The following is an 8,101-nucleotide window of genomic DNA, read 5'->3' as shown; positions in this document are numbered from 1 at the left end:
AGTTATGTGTGATATTTGTTGTCTCAATTTATCATGAGAATGATAGTTCCAGAGCTAGTTCTCACTATTTCTTCGATAAATTCGATAAATATTCACTAATGTGATATTTGGGGCTTTGTTGGATGTTTAATATGTGAAAGAAAGTGAGAAAACCGTTGAGTATACAAATTTAACATCCAAAAATTAAATTTGTATATTAAGAATTTGAAACTTATTTTACATTTGTAACAATTTTATTATTTATTTCATAAAGTTGTTTTTGTTTCAATTTTGTGTTATGTAACTTTATTTTGTTAAAGTTACATGTTGTCAAACTTGAAGTTATACTTCAAATAAGAAGTTTTTTCTTTATTTTGTTAAAGTTACAATTGTAACTTTATATGTGTTAAAGATGCTTGTGAGATGTTACTTGTTATGGACAACTATATATAGTTGTGGTTTTATTCATTTTTGAGATATCCAAGCATACCACAATTGGGTATTCTCCTCCTCCCACAAGAATTCTCTCTTCTTTTGAGTTGTTCTTCTTGTTTATGTTGAGAGCAAGTATCTAATAGTTCTGCCAGATCCGAGTAGTTCGAGGTTGCAGTTCTACCGGAATTAGTCGTTGTATCCTGCTAAGACGATCGCTGCAGTCTGCTAGCAACTTGTGCAGAGCGAATAATTGTCTTCAGGTCAGCGCTATTGAAGCGTGCCTCGACTATTTTTATCAAGTTTTGGTGTTCATCAAGTTGTTCAAATTTATATCGTTTGTAGCCAGCTACGTTGTAATCTGTTTGTCACTACTACACAGTTCATATATACAGCGTATATTTACCCAACAGTTTATTCACATTTTTGAATCACTTTATTTTGAAGTTGATTTCTAAATGATTTCTAAACTATTGGTTTCTACTCTCTCACATTTCATTCCATTTCATATTTCTTCATTGTTGATCAAACATGGAAAATTTTACTATTACTTCCGCATTATTTTTATCACTTTCGTTTTCTGAACAGTGGTATCATTTTCTCAATAGTTCCATTTGAGGTACTGCGGAAAAATTGAGAAACTTCTCAATAAAGTCGTTCGACTTCAAATGGCTTTGAAACATTACCATTTATACATCTCTCAATAGTTTGAATAATTGTAAAGTCAAGTTGGAAAGCGTTTCTACTACCACAATTTCTTTGGAGAAAACAAACAAAAGGAAGTAAGATGATTATATACCCATCCATTTCTGGCATCTGAATATCCATGAAGCACGCATCAAAACGATGGGGCGGTGTAAGCAGTCGGATCGCATCTCTTCCACTGTTTTCATATGCTACATCCACACCGTACCGTTCTAGAGCACCAGCAGCGACTATACGGTTCACCTTATTGTCATCTACAACGAGAATTTTCCGACCATGGAGTAGATTACAGAGAGAGAGAACAGGAAGCTGAGGATTACCCTTGATCCCGACGCCCATGACTCTGTGAAGTGAGGCGGCAAGCATGCCTGCCCTCAAGGGCTTTAAGATGAATGTGGGTGTGAGTACATCAGAACTTGTAGTACTAGCTTTTGAAGAACTAATGGAGCTAGTAAGAAGAAATAGTTTGGGAGGAACGCCATAAGAATTTCTTTAAGTTCTTGATAAAGAGATCTGATGTGCTGGTATCTTGATCCCAAAGACCTTGCTCAACAAAAATCATATTCATAGTTGCACCACCCACACTCATGTTAGACAGACATTGATTCAATCGGACGATGATTCAACATTTATTCCAAGACGTCGGATGTGATATCTTGATACCTTGGCCCGAATGGGTCGATGGTCCACAACTAAAGCCCTCATACCCTTAAATTCGGAGGATGCCGAGATGGACGTGGTCTTAATTTGCTGAGATTTGTTTACTCGCTCGAATTGGAAGAGTCATTTGTGAAAACCGCAGTAAATGTGAAGGTAGAGCCGATCTTTGGCACACTCACAAACCCGATCTCCCCCTTCATGAGGCCAACCAAACATTTGCTAATACTCAGACCGATACCTGTTCCCCCGTGAGTTCTAGAGATGGATGGTTGAACCTGCATGAAGGGAGTGAAAACACGTGATTGATCTTCTAAAGGAATACCGGCACCTGTATCTTCCACGGATACTATAAGGTTAACAAGGTCCGATGGAGATGGCAGGACATGACAAGCAGCAGGACCCTCTTGATCGAACGTTCTGAAACCTTTCCAGCTGAGGCGTCTATTGGCAGTAGGATAGCCACTCAAGGTGCTCTTCGTTGAAGACTCGATCTCGAGATCAATTGATTCAATAACCTCCTCGACGAGATTCACTGTGACAAATATGTGTCCTTTCTCTGTGAACTGTCAAATCCAAACACCAAGACTTAGCAGCTAAAACAAAAAACCAATTCTCAAATACACTGGAATCAAATTTCTACTAACAAAATTATCTCCACTTGTTTTAAGATATTTCACCAGTTCCCTTGTGTGTGCCTTTACCAGAAATCACGACATCGGTAGGAGTACGAACAGTTCTCAATATACTCGAGCATTATGTTATTTGTTCTTAAGTTTTTCCAAATATACATGGAAGAAACAGAAACAGCTTTTGAAAAGCATTTAGCATTGATCAGCAAAAAGTTACCAAATACAGCCTCTTTTTCCTTCTATCAAAGTAAATACAGTGTAGATCTTTTATCCTATTAATTTTTTGGCAATATAGAAGAACTTGCATCACTTGCCTTGATTGAGTTTCCCATAAGATTCGTGACGATCTGCCTAAACCTTCCAGGATCACCAATTAGCATCTCAGGAACATTATCTGAGATGAAAACTGCTAGCTGCAGTCTCGACATAACGACCATGCCGATACGATATGAGAATAGACAATAACAATAACCATATAGATGAGATAACAGAAAAGCAAGAGAAACGGCATGGACTGTAGAATAATTTGAAGCCTATATTACCTCCAGTCCTTTTTCTTGAGATTTCCCAGAAAAGAGTGACAAAATATCATCCAAAATTGCTCGCAGATTGAACGGTATTGCTTCAAGCTCGAGCTTTCCAGATTCGATTTTTGCCTGATCCAAAACCTCATTTATCAGTGATACCAAAGCTTTTCCACTATCTTGTGCAGTTTTAACATAATCTTGTTGAGTCACATCTAGGTCTGTGTCCATAAGCAAATGCAACATTCCTGAAATATTGGAAGAGCGAGGTGAAATTATTTGAAGAATTTTTAGAAATAAGAGAGCTAAAGCAAAAGATGCATCTGTAAATTCTCACCTAGAACACCATTCATTGGGGTTCTGATCTCGTGGGAAACAGTTGCAAGGAACTACAAAGGTTTGAAAAACTTTTCAGGCTCAATTCATAGACAAGATATATGTTGAAACATGGTTCTTATCTGTAACTAATTGAAGTAGCCACATACCTGGGATTTGGCAACATCGGCATCTTCTGCTAGTTTCTTGAGTTCCATCATATCGTGATAATCATCCTCCACTTTGGCGATTCGGTTCAAGGCTGCATGGAATATATACCCCAAAAGCAATGCAATGATGAGTACACCAATTGAAGTTGTTATTGCTAACCATGGCCAAGGTTGTTTTTGCTTGAATCTGTGTCAAAAACATAGTATTCACCACTCTGCAGTACATACTTCGTTTGATATCTCAGCAACTAAAATAAGCCAGATTGAGATCCCATCCCATCAAAGAAAAGGATAGTTGTGTCTTTTCAGGATGTACTGATGTTGAGTAAAACGAACCAAGCTGTAGTGAATGCATCAAAACAGGACATGGTTTGTAGTAATTCGTTTACGTACCTGCATCACATCTCATGCTTCCTATCTGGATCCCCAAAGTTAAGTGGGCTAATGCGCTGCAACCCATCTTCTGATATGTCTTTACCATACATGCTGATCAGGTGCGATTGGTTTGTGGTATCGTAAACATTGACTAGGATGGTTTGGTTGCTTGCAAGCTGTTGAAGCAACTTCTCCACCAGCGACTCAATATCAAAAACTCCACCAAGATACCTGTTTGACAAATATAGAATAGTTGATTACAGATTCTAAGAGGCTGCATAACACCGAACCCATCTTTTCATGTTTGGTTTAAGCTTTAAAAAGGTTTCAGATTTCACAAGATACAGAAAGAAGACATACCCATCTGTAGCTTGGATCCTCTCATTTGGAGTAGCATTTCAGGGAAGATCTCTCTTGTAGACAGCAAATGTAAGTATGACTCCCAGACGATTTGTTTTGATTAGCCTGAATGGGGAAGTTAAGACTCCCTTTCCCGATGCTCTAGCACGTAATACATTTTTACGGTCTTCCTGATCATCCCAATAATTCAGTATTAAATATTGTGCTTGAAGTTTAGAATTGAGAAAATAATTTAGTATGGCATCGTGTGTTAGAAGCTCAAAACTTTTAAGAACATACTGAAAGTGTATGGCTATCAAAAGCAGGGCCATTTCGACTAAAAGTATCAGAGAATCAAAAGAGAAATAAGTGAGAAGACTATTTGAAAACAGATTGTCCACTTTGGTCCAGCACAAGATAATTGGAATCTCACTGACATGGAAAGGTTCCAAAAGATAAGAAAGGATCTCACCTTTCCCGACAGCATATCGAGAGAAACGGCATGAGAAACAGTATCCTGCGCGAAGATTACAGGAGCATATTCTTCTTGGGTGGGCGATGGCTCCAGGGCTTCTGGAGCATAGTCATCTTCGTGAACCGGACTTTGTTCGATTTTGTCCATCCTTTTAATCGTCCAGCCCTGTTGCTTCTCGAAATGTTCTCTTTCCGAATGGAGCACCCTCACCGCATATGCCACACCACTCGTAAGAGGCCTCTCAAAAGCAGTTCTTTCCGTGTACCTCGCAAAGGTCCTCTGTATGTCTGAGAGTTAGTCATTGTTCATTGCACAATACAGATCAAACTTCAAAAGAAACACAGTTTTGTTCCATGAAAAACACCAAAAACCAAACTCCGCCACGACGCAGCACTTAATCCGAAACAGAACATAGATGATCTCAAACTTCATACCTCATGGTTAGCAACTATACATATATAAACTAGTTCCGATCTAACTCCTAATTCCTTCAATGTTTATATTGTTCATAGCATAACTAAACCTTGGATGGAAGGTAAAAAGTAAGAACTGTGATTAGATTACAACATACTCTTTTCTTTTTCAGTACAAAAAGTGGGTGGAAGATTCAAACTTATGATCTCCTGGCCAGAAACGAGTGTCAATTATCGTTGAGTTAAGCTAAACTCTTATTCGCAGATTACAACATACTTTGAATCTCTCTTCACCCCTCCTCTCCTTTTTTGTGTTTTTTCTAGGGTGGGCGGGGGAAGAGAGAGAAAGAGCAAAAGAGAGAGACGAAAGGATATATATTTGTTGTTTTTGTTGTACCTGATCTATAGCAGATGGGTTTTTGCCATGATGGAAGGTGGAGATGAGAATGGACATTACTTGAATATGATTCATGCTGACATTAAACTGGTCTTGAAGAATTCTGGCCCTCTTATCACACATGCTTCCCAAGGTCTCTTTCCTCTTCTCAGTGGCTTGTGAGCTCATGTAGTGGAAGATCCATAAAGAAGCCAAAGTCCACCCAATAACCCACCCCAACAAAAGCCTTCTCCACCATGTTTTTCTGAACTTCTTGGATCCAATATACTGGTAGTACTGGTGACGGATCTTGCAGCAGTTCCCAATTACCTTCCCCCACAGTTGCAGCCATATGTTCCCTCCCACACCAACCAAACCAGCCTTAGTTTCCAATTTCCATAGCTCCACCATTAATGAACCAGTTCATGGAAATCAGCCACAAAAACTACTACTACTCATCAACATAAGCATCAAAATTAGATGCCATAACCTTGAGCCAGACTCCAAATACATGGAACCATACTCACCAAAACCTGTAGCCGACACAAATAAACTCGACAAAGTGACCAACGTGAGGTGGGTCTGACCCTCTTTCCTAAAACCCAGTAACAAATTTTAGAGAGAGAGAAGAGAGAGAGAGCAGAGAGACCCATTATCAAATCTACAGGGAAATGTCTGGTTAAGCCCAACACATAGAGATGGGGAAAATTGAAAAAATAATCCAAACTCAGGGTAGTTTGAAGGATGATGATGATGATGAAGAAGAAGGAGAAGAGGGAAAAAAGAAGCAAACTGCAGGTCCAGATGAGTTGAAAACAAGAACGCTATAGGGCCAAAAATTTCTTTGGATTGGGGATAAGAAACTCACGTACCTACAAAAAAGAAGCCAGAAAAGAATCCTAAGATTCTCTCAACTTCTAATAGTTAAAACAGAATTTGGGTTTTATCCTGTAGCTGCCCACCAAAACCCAGAAGAGAACCAAGGAATTGGTCCAAACAGAACCCCCAAAAAGATTCCCAAACTTAGTTATTCAGAAACAAGGAAGAGACCAATCCCAAATCCTTTTAAAACTCAGAGAAACAAAGCATTTGAATCATGTGGGTATCAATGTTTAAGCCTTGAGAAAACCAACCTGTGAAGATGTATAGTGCAGGGGGGCATTAGAAGGATCAAAGATGGCCGTGGAAGTTGCAGCTGCAGAAGAAAAGCACAACCCAAAACAGAATGAACTCATGGAAGCTGAGGAGAACGAAAGAAAGAAAGAAGGAAAAAGGAGGAGAAGAGGGAGTGTGTAAAATGAGAGAGATTTAAGTAAAAATGGGCACTTGGGAGTTGGGACTTTCTCCCCATTATCTTTCTCTGTCCATTTCTTTCATTCATCCACTCAAAATTATGCAACCATTTTATAGAGATGGAAATAGAGAATGAAAGTCACATGGAGTGTTCTTACCAAAAAAAATGATCGGCAGTCACATGCAACCCTTGTAAAATGAGAGAGATTTTAGTAAAAAATGGGCACTTGGGAGTTGGGACTTTCTCCCCCATTATCTTTCTCTGTCCATTTCTTTCCTTCATCCACTCAAAATTATGCAACCCTTTTACAGAGATGGAAATAGAGAATGAAAGTCACGTGGAGTGTTCTTACCAAAAAAAAAATGATCGGCAGTCACATGCAACCCTTTTAATCAGTTTTTGCATACCGTCTTCGTTTAACCATGTGGTATTTATAGGTGGGTAGTGGCCAAATGACCGTTGAGGAGCTTGGCTCCTTTTTTGAACTATACGGTTAGTTTTCCATGAAAACAGGAAAACTGCACGTTGAGTGAGGGAGCGGTTTGGCTGTCGTGGCGTAAAAAGAGGAGTAAACTGTTTATCTTGACGCCCAGCTCGGTTAGGTGTTTAGTTCGGCTATTATCCGACCTCATGCTATACGGATCGAAACCGGATGACGTGTCCCTTGGGATTTGATGGTTAAACAATAGCCCCCTACTTTGAGAAAATTCTAAGGGCCCACTTGAACTTTCTCGAAGTAGCGTTTAACGGACTGCGAAGTGCAGAGCCGAACTCATTTTTTCCCCTCTTCCGAGCTGATACCGTTCTCCCATCAAGTATTTATAAAGGCTCAATACAAATTTCGCTTGAATTGTTCTGAGATTCTCGTTGCTAGAGACTTCAATTGTCGCAAACTCAAGAGGTTAGGCGTTTCTTCCACCCTTACTTTGCGTTTTGGTTAACCTTGCGTTTGTTTTAATTTTGCCCTATCTCTCTAAGCTTCGTAAATGGCTAGGACTAAATGATTTGACGCTAGTTCCCATAGGGCCTCAACTTCTCAAGTCCCCTTAGAGAGTCCTCCAGTAAAAAGTAGAAAACCCTGCAGGAATAAAAGTAGTAAATTGTCGGACAATAGCGGCGATTGCTCCGACTTTTCATATTCCAATTGTCCTGAAGAACTACTGGGGATCCTTAGGTATAATTACTCGATCCCAAATGACGTTGAATTGAGAATCCCTACGGCGGGTGAAACAATCGACAAACCTCCGCTATGGTGTGTTAGTTTCTACCCCCAAATGTTTGAGTATGGGGTTAGGTTGCCTTTACATCCTTTTGCCCAGCTTTTCCTCAACGCTGTCAACCTAGCCCCTGCTCAATTAATCCCAAATGGATGGGGTACCCTAATGGGCTTCTGGTATCTGTGGTGGAGATTCTGC

At 39.6% G+C, this 8,101-nt stretch overlaps 1 pseudogene across 1 annotated transcript; it reads right to left on the bottom strand.

The window, feature by feature from the left end:
• Positions 1-929: 929 nt before the first annotated feature.
• Positions 930-6,786, bottom strand: LOC111023220 (histidine kinase 3-like; annotated as a pseudogene). The gene is made up of 9 exons (XR_015791621.1): positions 5,414-6,786; positions 4,601-4,882; positions 4,150-4,319; positions 3,808-4,020; positions 3,415-3,601; positions 3,267-3,318; positions 2,948-3,177; positions 2,720-2,818; positions 930-2,339 (listed from the first exon to the last, which is right to left on the bottom strand). The product of XR_015791621.1 is annotated as a histidine kinase 3-like (transcript).
• Between the last annotated feature and the right edge of the window lie 1,315 nt (positions 6,787-8,101).

This window comes from Momordica charantia (genome assembly GCF_013281855.1).
Source record: "Momordica charantia cultivar OHB3-1 chromosome 6 unlocalized genomic scaffold, Mcharantia_2.0 BLBB01000006.1, whole genome shotgun sequence".
Classification (NCBI taxonomy): Eukaryota; Viridiplantae; Streptophyta; class Magnoliopsida; order Cucurbitales; family Cucurbitaceae; genus Momordica; species Momordica charantia.
The sequence above is the reverse complement of the archived record's forward strand: the minus strand, read 5'-3'. Positions and strand labels throughout refer to the sequence as shown.